At 33.6% G+C, this 16,303-nt stretch overlaps 1 protein-coding gene across 48 annotated transcripts in view; it reads right to left on the bottom strand.

The window, feature by feature from the left end:
* Positions 1-16,303, bottom strand: part of LOC105463581 (adhesion G protein-coupled receptor L3) — an 856,114-nt gene that overhangs the window by 683,236 nt on the left and 156,575 nt on the right. For 2 of the 48 annotated variants that reach the window (XM_071093431.1, XM_071093430.1), the window contains exon 1: positions 318-1,720. The exons of 45 other annotated variants lie outside the window; for them this stretch is intronic. The gene's annotated coding sequence lies outside the window, so the exon portion shown is untranslated. Of the gene's footprint in view, positions 1-317; positions 1,721-16,303 lie in introns of those variants that run through there. One more of the 48 variants, XM_071093423.1, reaches the window with a different exon arrangement.

Here is a 16,303-nt window from a genome sequence, read left to right as displayed (position 1 = left end):
ACAAAAATTATGAGATGCAGTGAAAGCAGTGCTCAAAGCCAAATTTATAGCTTTAAATGCCTCCATTAGAAAGGTAGGAAGATCTCAAATCAATAATCAAAGCTTCTACCTTAAGCAAAGAGAAAAAGAAGAGTGGGCTAAATGCCAATTAGGCAAAAAAAGAGGGAATAAAGGAAAGAATAGAGGAATAAAAGAAAGAAGGTGTAAACTTTACCAGAAGACCAATGTTAAAATGACTGCTAATTATTTAAAATCCCACTAATTAATATTAAAATCCCACTAATTATTTATCTTATGCTATGAAAAAAATTCCTTACCTTCTGTATCTGGTAGCATTTTCATTTTTAACATGACACATCAATGAAATTACTCTGGTTTCCTCCTCATTGAAAAACATATAATTGATTTTTTGGTAATAGTCAACAGATCTATAAAGTATATAAAAATGCACAACATACAGGAAACTCACAGGTTATTATTAGGGAAAAAATACAGAAAATCCAGAGAATGATCCTCAAACCTTTGTCAATATATTACCCAAAAAAGTTGCTTAAAGAAGGCTGAGCTTCTTACATTTTGTTTATATAAATACTAAAATACTTATAATTAATGCAAGGAAGGGCAGAAATATATTGTGGTGACGGTCAGTTTGCCTGTCTGTATATATAAGGTAGAGTAGGATAGGACAGGATAGGATGATGGGATAGGATAAGATACTGTACCATTCCGTACCATTCCCTACCACACCATACCATGAAAGCAAAGGCAAAAGAAGGAAAGAGAAGAACCCGTGCTGAGGTGTCTTCTATATACCCAGCCATTGTGGTAACAGCTAGGAATAGGGCAGTGTAAACAGATACAGTTCTTTCCCTCAGAGAAGAGATTTTTTTTAACATTAAAACCAAGGATTAGGTCTTTTCTCTATTCCTTTAGTGCAGAGAATTATTCTTTCTCAAGTATCAAAAGCTACTCAAAGCTCCCACAGGTTCCACAGTCACAATCAATTCCGTCGTCGTCTAGCCAAGAACTGACTCACAGATGCTTCAACTTACTGCTAGTATCTAAGGAACTATGTAGCCATTCTCTTATGACATAATAAAGGAGAAAACAAGACCTGCTGTGAATAACGCACCCTCAGGAAGAGTTCTAGCATTCTGTTGTAGATAGGAAAATAAGAAACTTCTTATGAAGGGAGAAAAGATGGTAAAATATACAGCAGATGTGACTGATGGAGGCTTGAACAGACATCTAGAAAAGGATTCAGTACAGAATGGAAATTCCATATGGGCAAGATGGACTAATGGCTGGGGGCAGTGGGTTTCCTGCTCTCCTTTAAACACTTTTCTGCATTACAAGTAGTCAGCAGCCCATGTCTGTAACCCTAGGAAGACTTGGTGGGCTTCCAGGAAGATATTTCCTCAGCAATGCCTGCTCCTTTCTCTCTCTGCTTGAGAAATAGCTTTCAAATTTTCAATATTAAAAAAAAAACTTTACCCTCTGTTTTTATCCCTCAAAAATGGCTATGTTTTGACTATAATTACACATGACAAGTGGTATTTGCATACCAATCGTGGTTTCCAACTTCTATAATAATGGGAATTATTAAGCTTCTCTCATTTATAATAAAATGTGCCTACCTTCTATATACTTTTAAATGGTAATTTTCTAGTAGAACATGCTGAAATCTACCCTGCAGTTTATATAATGAAAATAATTGTTAAATAGTACATACATTTACATATTCTATGACAAAACAGTTCAAAACAATTGGAAGTTTGCTTTGTAAGTAATGAAAATATAACAATAATTTATATTTAAGTATTTAAGAAGTTTTAGTAAGAAGGGGATTATAAAGATCAATGTTCATTTGTTCAACTTCAGTAGGAATATAGTATATTTTAATAATAAATATTGTTCAAAATACAAGGGATAAAGTCAGGAAAGAAAACATCTGTTCTTAGAATTCCTGTTAAAATGAGAAACTACCACTCATAAAGCAAAAAGTTAATTTTCAATATATACCTGCAATTAAGTGACACTGATTGCTGTTGCTTCTTCAGATATGAATTCTAACCTCATGTATTTTTTTCTAAGATGAATATACAAAGAGAACATATAGACCCTTTGGTCTTTACAGTAGCTGTATTTTTGAAAGATTGCATATTAATTAATTCATTTTGAATGCATTGGAGATATTTACCTTTTACACAAGCTTCATACTAAATCATTTTGAAATGCATTGCAAAATAATCAGCTTTCAACATATATATTATTTAAGCACTCTACCATTGCTCCATCTCCTTTCCTTTCACACTGTTCAAACATACCAAAATCTAACCTGAAACATGCATGCTGGGACAGTGTAAGTCAGATTAACTTAGGGAGTACACCTGAGATATGATAATTGTCTCAGGGTTATGGATGTAGGAAATTTTGTCCTGGTTTATGTCCAAAATTTGAGTAAGAAATTTAAAAAATTCATTAAAGCAGTAATGCTCTCCTAAGAAAAGATCCTTTTCCTTAAACATTTATGTATCCTGTCTTTAACTATCCAGTTTTTAGTTCACAAAACTGTACTTTCCCTTCATGGTAAATTTAGATTAAAAAATTTAGAGTTTAATCTTGAACTATTAAATACAAGGAAAAATCGCCTAAGAACAAGTTATTGCACCAGCACATGCTACCATATACCTTCTACAGACTCATGATAGATTTTTTTTTTAAGATTTACTGAATTTTTGTAAACTTAGGCAGTTTCTGAATGTCAGTTCCAGAAAAATGATTTTTATCTCACATATCTAGAAGGCCAAATTGTCAGGTGATACAAATCCCAACGAAAATCCACTATGCCAGAATCCTTACTGTTTTACTAAAGACCTGGCATCTAAAGGTTTAAAATAGTTTGGATTGCCAAGCCAGACACTGAATCTCAGATGAACTTTTTCCAAAAATCCTCATTCCTCTGGTTATTAAAAAAAATCAATAAATGTATTCTAACTAAAGTTTAAAAAGCTTCTGAGAAGTGACCTCTGCCAAAGTGTTTTGGGAACATTCCAACTGTGCAGGGGGCAGAATGTGGGATCAAAAAGCAGAAAGAAGGAAATAAAGAAATGCTTCTGCACAAGTGAAAAAAGAAATCTGGCTGGAGGTCTGAAAGGGATTAACTTACATATCAAATATCAGGTTTCCATTGCATTGCCATTCTGCTTTCTCCTTTTTTCTCTGCCCCCTTCCCACATTGCCTGTAGTTCATCGCATGAAGCTTTATTTCTCACTTTGTCTAAGATTTCAAGCAGAAAATCTTCAGTACTGAGGTCTTAAAAATTTGCTTTATGTTCCACAGTAATAGTCCCTTATCTGAGACTCCAACATCTGGAAATCAAACCAATGTAACTTACAAGTCTGAATTAGAAAACACGTTTGAAAAAAAAAAAAAAGGCACACTGCACTAAAATTCAACTTCATGGAATGGCCCTCAGTCAAGACCTACTTATTCTTTCTTTCCTATACAGAGTTCTAACAAACAGAAATCAGAAGAAGCAAAAGCAGAGTATTGACAAACTGACATCCAAAAGAAATACCTAAGGCTCTGAGGAAAACAGAAAAAAACAAGAAAGAACTTTGGAAATAGCTTTACTATTCAAATGCAAACATCTGCAGTGGACACTTGAATAGGAGGAATATTTGCCCCAACTTTTCAGAATTTTTTTTTTCTACCCAAAGAATTACCCCCACACCCACCCAAACAAGATCCTAGCTATTTTACTCATACATGATTCAAGCTAGTCATAATAAGGTTAGGTAATACTGGTATTCTAGATAAGCAAAAGTTAACGCCCTTGACTAAGTTCAAAGGATTTGTATATGTGTAGGTATTTTACTCTGCCTTTTGAGGACATTACTTTTAAGTATTTATATTTTATGTCTATATGTTATAGCTATAAAAAGAAGAGTATATAAATCTAAGTTTTAAGTTATTTAGATATTGCATGCCTATTGGGGGAAAATTCATATCAACCTTTCATATAAGATTCACTAAAATTTTTTTAACCTGTTGGCTTTTTGTAGGAAAACGTTAATGCATCCATAGACCTTTTTAAAATTAATGGATGTTGCATACAGTTAGCAACACAGCTGTTTGAAAAGTAAAAAAGTCATTAAAGTGAAACAATATTTTTCAGAATAACAAAAGTCAAAGAACAGCAAACTACGAAAATAATTTACCTGAATTAAAATATTGTGTTATTTTTTAATTTAATTGATGCTAAATTTAATTTCCATTGTTACTAAATGTAATCAATTAGTTTTGAAGTATACATTCCAGAGATATAAAGGAAATGCTAATAACAAAAATTTTAACATTTTAACATTTTTTCTACTTTCCCCCTTAATGAAAGTTAAATTCTCAAATTCATATGGGATAAATAGGCAAACATAATTTTAAGTATATCTATAAATGAAAATCATTACGTCTCTTATTTCTTTAAGATATTATTTCAAATTAAATAACTATGCTTTATAGAAAAGTCATACATTTATCGTCTCTTACATGAATGTTATATGCTTATTATAATTTTAAGAATAGCATGCTGTGGTTATTACAATAAAAAATCAAGATCAAAGATGAGCTAGGTATTTTTGGAAAAGCGATAAAGAAGAGTTTTAAAAAACTTGTCTGAAATCATTTTTGTATATCCCAAATTTGCTATTTTCTTCTAATGTTTGGCAAAATTCCTACTAATAGGCAGCAGCTTTTTAATATTTTAATATTTCAATGTGTTACTTTAACTTTTATTTCTATTAAAATGGATGACACATTAAATTACATAAAAGGCAAACTTTTATATATTTAGATTTCAAAAGAACATTGTTTACAGTCATTTTCATTCAATAATCAATCTAATAAACAAAGAAAAAGCCACAGTAAACCTAAAGCTGGGCTAGCTAACTGCGCTACAAAACTGAGTTAAATATTGTTCCTATTACCAGGACATTCACAGGCAATTGCAAACTTTCTTAACAGTACACAACAGTGTTGGTTTGGCTATTTAATGATCAACATTAGGTATATGAATAACAAAGAGTGAAAATAACAAAGCAACAGCAATAACAAGCTTAAAAGGTCAACTAACTTAATTGAAGCACAATTTAGATCTTAATCCATATAAACTGTTAATAATTACAATGGAATACCAAAGCAAAATTACTAAAAAATATCACTTAAATGTTAAATAGCAAATAAAAACAAAACATCTGTCTCTACTTCACTGCAGTCAAAGACAGTCAAATGCAAGTTGATCCAATTAAGCCAATTTAGTATCCACAACTACTTAAAAGCATGACCTATATACTAAGTGATGAAGGCAAAATGGATTTGGTCCAAATCCGCTTTATTTGCTTAGATGCTATTTATTATGGCTATATTTTATTATACAGTAGTAAAAAATTACAGTGTGACATCCTGTTATTTCCCACTGGGAAAAGTGATACAGATGCACTATTAAACCTCAGCACAGGCATCAGGATGTCAGGCTACACTCCACTTGTGCCTTTATAATGTGTCAATAGACGTTGATGTTTATGCAGCTGATGGTAAAGCCAGCCAAATTACTGCCACTTAAATGTTCCATAAAATCATGGCTTTATAGAAATCTAGAACCTTTTCAGCATTTCTGGTGACTGTACACATATTGGAAAGAGAATGCTTATTTTAAAAGAAAGCAAGTAATGACCATTAGTTCTTTTTTAAAAAAAGTAATTAAATGCCTTAAATTTTCCCTAAAACTAATACACATTTTCAAGGAAAGGATCTAGCATATCACAGAATACCTAAACATTTATCTTTGCAAACAAAATTTTAGGTAAGTTGTAAGCCCTAGTTCGGACCAGTTCTAAAAAAATAATTTGTTGACAAATTATGCTTCACAAGAGAATTAAGATTATAGCTTTTCTAAAACTCATAAATATCTTTCCTGTTTCATCATTATTCTCATCAATTTATATTCATCATGCGTTGAAAATGTTGTAGAATTCTAACTATACAAATAGAAATTCTCATTTTTTTTCTGTTACTTGAAAGAGAGAAATGGTAAGAAAAATTAGTTTTTCAATTAATAGTTGCCAGTTCTGAAAATACTAGCTGGTGTTCTACAGTGCTATATGCTTTAGGCAGGAAAATATTCAGAGATTCACCTGCAGAGATTCAGGTGTTCCAAAATTTGTTTTTCCTCTTGAAGCTGAAGCAATTTTAGATTGGCTGCCATGGGGCATCCCCCAGCCTCAGCAGATCCTGAAGCTGAGACTTCCTAGTATCCAACAGCACCACTGCAAACTACATCTAGGCTTCCTGAAAACAGAGTAAGTGAGGCACCAAGGCAGATACATTTCCCTTGCCTCCAATATATGAATGATCTAATTCTTTCTGAGATGGTTTAGCTCAAATGCTCTTGAACATCAAGAGCCTCTGTTAGCTGGGAGTGTGTTCTATGCCTTTTGCACTTGCCAAGATATTGGTCCCCTTAGCAGTCTCAGTAAAGCAAAAGAAAACTACACTGTATGGCCGGGCGCGGTGGCTCAAGCCTGTAATCCCAGCACTTTGGGAGGCCGAGACGGGCGGATCACTAGGTCAGGAGATCGAGACCATCCTGGCTAACACGGTAAAACCCCGTCTCTACTAAAAAATACAAAAAACTAGCCGGGCGAGGTGGCGGGCGCCTGTAGTCCCAGCTACTCAGGAGGCTGAGACAGGAGAATGGCCCGAACCTGGGAGGCGGAGCTTGCAGTGAGCTGAGATCCGGCCACTGCACTCCAGCCTGGGCGACAGAGCGAGACTCCGTCTCAAAAAAAAAAAAAAAAAAAAAAAAAAAAAAAAAAAAAAAAGAAAACTACACTGTATCTGTTAAAACAATCAGTTAAACTTCTGAGTGGTATATTGTATTCAATTTTTTTGTAACATTTTGTGATCTCCCAGTCAAATAAACTCAATAACAACAATTTCTTTTTTTAAAGTCTTCCTATTTAGAGAACCAACTTTGGATAACGAGACAGCTGGGCAGTATGCATCTGCATTATTGTCACAATGTCATAACAATTTTCTATAACTTGGGCATAATGATACTAGCCTACAATACTCATCGTCCATTCCCTTCTCCAGATAAGCATTTTTTTTTCTGTCTTTTAGAGAATATCCTACTATTTTATGATCCCTCTAGAAATTCAACCTTAGGGTAAGTAAGGTTTGTCATAATTGTTAGAACTTTAAGAACACAAGCACAGAATTATTATTTTCCATACCTGTTAAAATATCATGACACAGCCATTCAAAAGTTGACATTGAATGACATTCAGGTACTATTGAAAAGACCTCCACAAACAACATTACAGTAACCATTGCTATTATTACTGAATTTTGGTGATGATTATTGTCTCTCAAATGCTCGCTCTGTCTTCATCTCTAACTCCAACCTGTTTGTACGTATGGTGACTCACATTTAGAATGTCCTCTAATTCTCCATCAATGTTAATGGCTTCATTTACTTATTCATTCATTTATCTTACAATAGTTATTCTAAACCTGCTGTGTGCTAGACAGTGTATTATTTTGTGTGCTACAAAAATAAATAACTGCTTAATTCCCCGTGGAAGAAAGTCGTATAAATGAATACTTTAAAAACATAAGGTCGGCCGGGCGCGGTGACTCACGCCTGTAATCTCTGCACTTTGGGAGGCCGAGGCGGGCGGATCACGAGGTCAGGAAATCGAGACCATCCTGGCTAACACGGTGAAACCCTGTCTCTACTAAAATACAAAAAACTAGCCGGGCGTGGTGGCGGGTGCCTGTAGTCCCAGCTACTCGGGAGGCTGAGGCAGGAGAATGGCAGGAACCCGGGAGGCGGAGCTTGCAGTGAGCCGAGATCGCGCCACTGCTCTCCAGCCTGGGTGACAGAGTGAAGACTCCGCCTCAAAAAAAAATAAAAATAAAAATAAAAATAAAAACATAAGGTCAATGTTTTGTTTAAAAAAAACAACTGAAAGCAGTGAAGAAGTACAATAGGTTTTTAAGCAAAACAAACCAAATCCTCAATATAGTGATACCGTTAATTTTTATAAATCATGACATATATTGCCTATATACTCATATTTCATGTTTTTTAAAGTTTTTATTATTATTATTATATTTTTGAGACAGAGTCTCACTCTGTCACCAAGCTGGAGTGCAGGGGTGCGATCTCGGCTCACTGCAATCTCTGCCTGCTGGGTTCAAGCAATTCCCCTGCCTCAGCCTCCTGAGCAGCTGGGAGTACAGGTGTGCACCACCATGTCCAGCTATTTTTTTTTTAAATTTTAGTAGAGATAGGGTTTCACCGTGTTGGCCAGGATGATCTCGATCTCTTGACCTTGTGATCTGCCTGGCTTGGCCTCCCAAAGTGCTGAGATTATAGCTGCGCCCGGCCTATTTCATGTTTTATTTATCATTCACTATAATAAACCCAGAGGATGGGTTTATTATATTTTATTTATCATTCACTATAATAAACCCATTTATCATTTATTGAGTATTTGACCACACCCACCAATTATTTATCACAGATTATATACATGACATATAAAATAAATATGCATAATAGTGAACAACTCAAAAGGTGTGTGCTCTGGACACAGGGTGCTTGATTACAAAATCTACCTCTTACATTAGCTGCATGAACTTACTTAAACTATTTTTGCCTCAATTTACTCATCTGCAAAATTGGGACTATGAGATATCTTAAAGCGTTACTGAAAAGATTAAAAAAATAATCCAAGTAAACTATCCAGAACTATCTCTAGCACACAATTGGCACAAAACATGTTCAGCTAGTCAGGCCTTAAATGCTAACTTGATGTTTCATATGTATATCCTTTTTGAAATCCTAATTTATAGAGTAAGTAACATTATCACCATTTAACAGATGATGAATCTATAGTTCAGGGAAGTTAACATTTTCTTAACATGAGAGAATTTCTAAATGGCACAGTCACAAAGCAACATATATCTACAATATTCAAAAAGGAGAGAAATAAACATCATGCATATATTAGGTTGGGCATCATAACCTACATGTTCACAACTCTAGCCATTTCAAAAGAGACAAGTGACTGTCACTACCAGATAAAAATATAGCAGAGTAAATGAAGAACAAACTCTGTTAAATATTTAAAAATCCTTAAAAAAAAAAAAACAAAAAAAAAAAACCCGGCTTTTACTTCAATTAATTGGAGCTTTAGGAAGACAATAATTACAACTGAAAAATCCCCCCATAGCAGTAGGAAGGTAGCATATCCCTAGGAGCAATGTGAGTTTTCATTATATTACAACAATCTCCACTGAAACTAAAGTAAGGATAAATGCTACTCATATCCAACATATTGCTAAAATTGAGAACCTGCCATCTTGGTATCACAGTCTATTCAATGTAAAGTTCTAAAAGAAATATTTTAAATTCCTCAAGCTAGACAGCTATATCAATAACACAGATTTTAAACCCACGAAAAAGTCAGTTAAGGGATATTCTTGAGACATTGGTGTCAATATGCTATGCTTTGAATCAAAATATAGGAGGATGAGATTTTCATTGGTAAATGGCTATACAAAGCTTTGAAAACTATACATTAGCAATAGACATGGAGATATATTACAGCAGAAGAGATCAGAAGGTAATTTTTTTCAAATCATATGTATTTATATGAAAAAGTCATCTATATGCGAAACTTTACATAGTTTGACTCTTAAACAACATGGGTTTGAACTGCATGAGTCCTTTTATAATAATTGGGATTTTCTTCTGCCTCTGTCACCCTTGAAACAGTAAGAACAGCTCTACTCTTCCTCTGCCTATTTAATGTGAAGACGAGGCTGAAAACCTTTGTGATGATACACTTCCAGTTAATAAACAGTACAGTTATTTTCTCTTTCATATGATTTTCTTAATAACATTTTCTTTTCTCCAGCTTACTTTCAGAATATAATATACAATACATAACATATAAAATAGGTGTTGATTCCTGTTTAAGTTATGGATAAGGCTTCCAATCAACAATAGGCTATTAGTAGTCAAGTTTTAGGGGAGGAAGAAGTTATTCTCAGATTTTTAACTATATGTTGTGGGGTTGGGGGACAGGTAGGGGGTGGTGCTCCTAACATCTGAGTCATTCAAGGGTCAAGTGTGTGTGTGGGGGTGTGGGGGTGTGTATATATATATATATATATATAATTCTCAAATATATGATCATATCGGGTAGGGCGCCATGACTCATGCCCGTTATCCCAGCACTTTGGGAGGCCGAGGAAGGCAGATCACTTGAGGTCAGGAACTTGAGACCAGCCTGGCCAACATAGTGAAACGCCGTCTCTACTAAAAATACAAAAATTAGCCAGGCGTGGTGGTGCAGGCCTGTAGTCCCAGCTACTCGGGAGGCTGAGGTGGGAGAATCGCATGAACCTGGGAGGTGGAGGTTGCAGTGAGTAGAGATCTCTCCACTGCACTCCAGCTTGGGTGACAGAGCAAGACTCTGTCGCAATTTATTTAAAAAAAAAAAAAAAATATATATATATATATAATGATTATATCATTAAAAAAGCCTTTCTCAGATAATTTTTATACTACAGCTCATAATTTAATATCTTCTTTGTTTCTGGACATTTTTCTTCAATTTTATGGTTGAGTATACATGTTTTATACTTTATGCTTATTTATTTAAAAAACACAAAACTCCGTGATATTCTTTACATTTTAAACACTTTTTGATAATATTGACAAAAATCTTTCATAGTCTTCACCATCTCCTATTCTGTTTCTTTTAAGTCTTACTGTTTATTGCTTCCAGAGTATTTGTCCTAAATACAGATAATTCACAATAAAAATAGCTGTCTTTATTGTGTGCCACACACTGCTGTTAGCCCTTTGCCTACAGTGACTCATCTAATCTTCACAACATCGAGAAAGTGGATATCATTACTGCCCTGATTTCAAGATGTAGCTGTGGAGGCCTGGGAATTAATTTGTAATTGACAAGGCCTAGACTAGAAATCAAGCCTATCTAACCCCAAAGGCCATACCCTTAAAGTACTTCATTTTACTCTTTACTTTCTTTGACAAGTATGTTATTTATACTTTAAGGCTCAACTCAAAAGCAGATATTTCAATGATGCTTTTTACAATCGTGCAATCTGAGTCAAATCAAAGCTTCCCTCTCATCTCATGATGTTGTTATTCTTCTCTGATGGCTGACACTTAATGCATATTAACACTGTTTTCTACACATAAATCATCTCACAGATGATATAATTATTATTATTAAACCCACTTTTTAAATGTAAGAAATGAGAGCTACAGACATTTAGAAAGTCACAGGAAATCAAAGGGCTATGAAAGGATTCAAGCCCACGCAGCTGATAGCATGCTCATCCCACGGCATTCTAGCACTTGTTAGAAAGAATAACACTGGGGTTAGGAGCACAGGGTTTGGAGTGAGCCATAAGTGCTCCTAACCACATCTCTGTACTTATTAGATTAATAGCATTTTGTGGGTTGCATTACCTCCTAGCCTCAGTTTCTTCACTGGCAATACAAACATAACAATAATATCTACCTCACAGTATTGTTTTGAAGACTAAGTGAGACAACACAGACACAGGCTTACTTAAAGAATGTGATACATAAACTTCAGGTGCTGTTATTATTGCTGTCGTTTACATGACATAGTCATCCTTTAGAGGAAGGCTATTTGAAAGTACACTATACACTAAAAAATGTTGTATCTCTAGTATGTGGTATATGACAAATAGATAATAAATGTCTAAAGGATTTTCCCCTTCATTATTTGTTATTGTTAAAATTTCATTGAAAAATGTTGCATTCAGCCGCTATATTATTTATGCATCTAAAATGCAAATCCTTCTTAGAGATTAGTTCATTGATTAATTCCAAGAAAGAAGTTTTATTTTATTTTTGAACTACCATGAAAGACTAAAAGAAAATATTTTATTAAATAACATATCCTCAAGTTTAACAACTATAACTTTCAGGAATTTTTAAAAATTTGAGCCAAAGACCACTGCGCAATTTTCTTTGTTCTCTTTTTGGTAGCTATAGAAACGATTTGGTCAGTGCCATCTGACATACACTTAAAGACAGACATTTCTTGACTTTTCTTAAGACCAAATAATCTCAACATCTTTAGAAACTTCATATATCATCATTTCTAGTGATTTTGGTCACTTTTAGAACCGCTACCTCTAACAAATAGCTCTGTGGTTTGGCTTTAGTAGTCAAAGTTATCTCAGAAATATTTAAAATCCTTAAGATCACAGCATGAAATTGTCTAGCTCTCATGTCCACATCAAGCATAGATTATTATCTCCTGAGATCCCTCTCAGGAATCTGTGTTGTGTCCTAATTCTCATATATTTTATTGAATGAGAGAAAGAAACACCCTCACTCTGATGTCCCTTTCCACTAACAGGAGTGTAGCAGTAGATAATCTGGAAGACATTTTCTTCCATGGAAATGCAATTGAGGTGAAACAGCAGCTGAAAAATTAATACTACAGATAAAGACTAATCAGTACTATACATACCACTATATATAATAATAAAATCAATAACATCATCATAATATTGCTTCCTATGAACTGAATATGTACTACGTGATTTAAAATTCACTCATTCAATGAATATTTAATTAATTCAACAAATGTATTGAGCTGTTTCCATGTGCTAGGCATTTTTATAGGTACTGGGAATAAGGAAATGAACAAATAAATAACCCTGGCTTTGTGGAGTTTAGAGTAATAACAAAACAGGGCAAACAAACAAGGTACGATTCAGTGAGCAGTGATAAAAGTGCACTTGTAAAATTTTACGTAGTATGACCAAAGACTCTTTCATTGAGAAGGTAAAATGTGTAAAAACCTGAATGTAACTGGTAGCAAGCTATGTGGAAAATGACAAGGATAGCATTTCAGAGCATTTCTGGCAGAGGAAACAAGGGCAAAGGCCCTCAGGCAAGAGTTGAAAGGGATTTAAATAGCAGCAAGGAGGCAATTGGGAAGCTGCAGAGTGAGGGAGGAGAAAAATGGTAGGAGGGATCAGACAGCTAACAAGGGGCTTAATACCAATTCTGGTAGAAGTAGGTAGGCTATTATTCATACTCTAGCTTTTATTTCATGAGCAGAATCCCACTATAAAATTCTGAGCAGAGGAGTAACATGATACAACTTATATTTTAAGTCGATCATCTGGCTTCTGTGTTGAGAACAGATTATAGGCAGCCAGGCCAACTAGTTAGAAAGATACACAATAATCCAGGTGAGTAATGAGGGTGGTTTGGTTGCAAGGTATTAGCGGCATAAGCAGTGAGGGGTAATTTCTCAATGTACGTAAGGTAGAAGTTATAGGATTTGCTTATGGATCATATATGTGATGTATGAGAGGGAGAAGTCAATGTTTTTGACTTTTGCAAATGAAAGAAAGGAGTTGTCATTTTTGAAAGCTTTTTAAAAAAGACATTTTTAGGGGTGTGGGTGGAGAGTAGAAGTTAAGCTTTGGACATATTAGTTGGATGTGCCTATCAAAAATCCTAGTGAAGATACTTGAGAAAGTAGCTATATACATGAGTCTAGAGTGGAACATTTGGGCTAGAGGTAAAAATTTGGAAACAATAAGCAATTAAATCACATATAATGCTAAAGTAGAAGAGACTACCAAGGAAGTGAATATAGAAAACAGAAGAGAACCCAAGACTGAGCTTTGGGAATCTCCAAAACTTGTAGATTAGAGAGGATCATGAGAAATCATTGAAGAAAACTAAGGGAGATGCCAGAAAAATACAAGGAAAGTTGGATGACCCAGAAGACAGTTGAGAAAAGTTTTTCAAGAAGACATCAATGGTCTGCTTTCATGAGCAGAAACCCACTATAAGATTCTGAGCGATGAATAACATGATACAACTTACATTTTAAAATGAACATTCTGGCTTCTGTGTTGAGAACAGATTATAGGTGGCCAGTAGTTTATATTAAGAAATAACGTAAAATGAGAACTGAGAATTAAACTTTGGATTTGACAACATTAATATTTTTTCAGATAAACAACAGCTTTGGTAAAACGGCTAAGAACTAAAGCCTGATGGGAATGCGTTCAAAAGAGGAAGAAAGGAGAAATATTTGATCAGCAACTTTCACCCTTGTAACTACTTGTAATTCCCTATTAGAATAGGGAAGCTAAGTAAATTGTTCATAATTAATCATTCTAATTCTAAGGCCTGTACCTTGACCACCGACTATACTGTTTATTTAAACCTTGAAGTTTCCTTCAAATGTTGGTGTCTGCTTGTGATTTATTTTAGATTTTTCATAGAAATGTTCTATTTTAAATATAGTAAACAGTATCTTCTCAAATACTTAATGTTTTTCTTTTTCCAAACAGATCAAAGTGTTTATTGATTGCGGATAACTTTCATGTGTGCCAAAAAAAAATTTACATTACTGTATTTTCACAGGGGCCAAATTTGGCCAGCTATTAATATGAAATTGCTATGAAAATTGACTCTTGATGCATAAACCAAACCACAGTCAATATAGAAAATGTAAAATACTCTTTAAAATACTTGTAATACAATGTAAACGAAAGAAAGCAGGAAACCTATGTAAGAATACTATAACTATGTATTTTAAAATACCTGTAAAAATAGGTAAACTGATATACATTAAACAGTTTTAGGATTTGGTCAACTTGCAAGTACAAATTTCCTCTTTGCTGTATTTATTCCTTAATAGACATACATTAATATGACAATGGAAAAATACCAACATGCTCTACTATTATCCTACAATGTAACTCAAAAAATTCTACTACATTATTCATTATAATTATATTGGAATTGAACCCTTCAGAAAATAGTTTTATTATTCCTAAATACTATTTTAATTAACATCATTTATGAATCAAAACATATATTAATCATTAACAAGCAATTAATTTAGCACATTCATACTGTAAAATCAGAAAATGTAATTATTTGATAAAAGTAAGGCTATGGTTCATTACTTTCCCCAGATCGACATTAAAAAATAAACATTAAAATCCCTAATGCTAATGAAGTGAATATGTGGGGACAGAATTTAAAATTAATGACACTTTAATTGACTTGTTGAGTCATTTTGCAGATACAATTTGACCAATATTTTACTAAAAAAAAAAAAAAAAAACACTGTATTTTGTCAGTAAATTATATCAGCAAGTTGGCAAACACCAATGAGTACATTGAGAAAACAGCCCGAATGTGTTCAGGGAGGAAAAAGTGCCTGATGTTTTGACTCGCTGTGTCAAACAAAAAGAAACAGAACCTTCAAGGCCAGGACTTCGCAGTCATGGTTATTTTAGTGGGTTGTTTTTCTAACAACTTATCTTTGTCCTCTCTATGATAAATGATGAAATGTATTTCCAAGTCATTTTGTTTATGATAAGTAACTTCAAGGAAAATTTTTATGTTTGTTTATAATTTAAATCAAACCAAGCAAATAAAATTAAGAAGCAAAAACTCAAGAAGCTATTTAAAGCAATGACCTTGTCAAATATTACATGGAATGACATGTGTTTGCTTCACTGCAGTATTGCAAAGTGCTTACAAAAATGAAAAAATACTTACACAAATGAAATAAAAACTACAATTAGTATTGTGGAAATGAAAAAAAAAGCTGTTGTATATGATCATTAGTTAGATAACTATTTTTTTTTTTCCTGAGGAGAAATAAATTTGTTTTTTTCTTAATATATAGAATCATTTTTACTGAAATAAAAATACAGTGTTCCATTTAACTAATGATGTACCCCTCAACAGTGCATTTGATGTTGCCTTAAGTACTTTGTAGAAAAGAATTAATCAAATCCTGCATAACAGATTTCTTAAGGCTTAAATGTACTCTTTTCCAAAATCATTTTTATGTTAAAATCTATAACCTTACCTAGACACCAATGAGAATATTAGTAGATGGGTAATCTGAGTAAGTAGTGGCAAAAGCTTTTATGTTCTTCTGTTTTAGGAAGAAAGAAAGAGTCAAATAAAAAGGGATTTATCACAAATGAAAGAAACGAAGGTATAGTCAAATTTGTATCATCTCCACCAGTTATAAATACTGCATTCTATGTGTAAGTATCAAGTGTCAGTTTTCCTACAGAAATGGCATCCCTACCGTTTATAGATATGGATCAAATAAATTATAAATTATTAAATTATTACTAAAACTTAATTATTGGAATCATATT

Source organism: Macaca nemestrina, chromosome 3 (genome assembly GCF_043159975.1).
Source record: "Macaca nemestrina isolate mMacNem1 chromosome 3, mMacNem.hap1, whole genome shotgun sequence".
NCBI classification, from domain to species: domain Eukaryota; kingdom Metazoa; phylum Chordata; class Mammalia; order Primates; family Cercopithecidae; genus Macaca; species Macaca nemestrina.
Note: the sequence above shows the minus strand (reverse complement) of the source record. Positions and strands in the feature narration are given on the sequence as shown.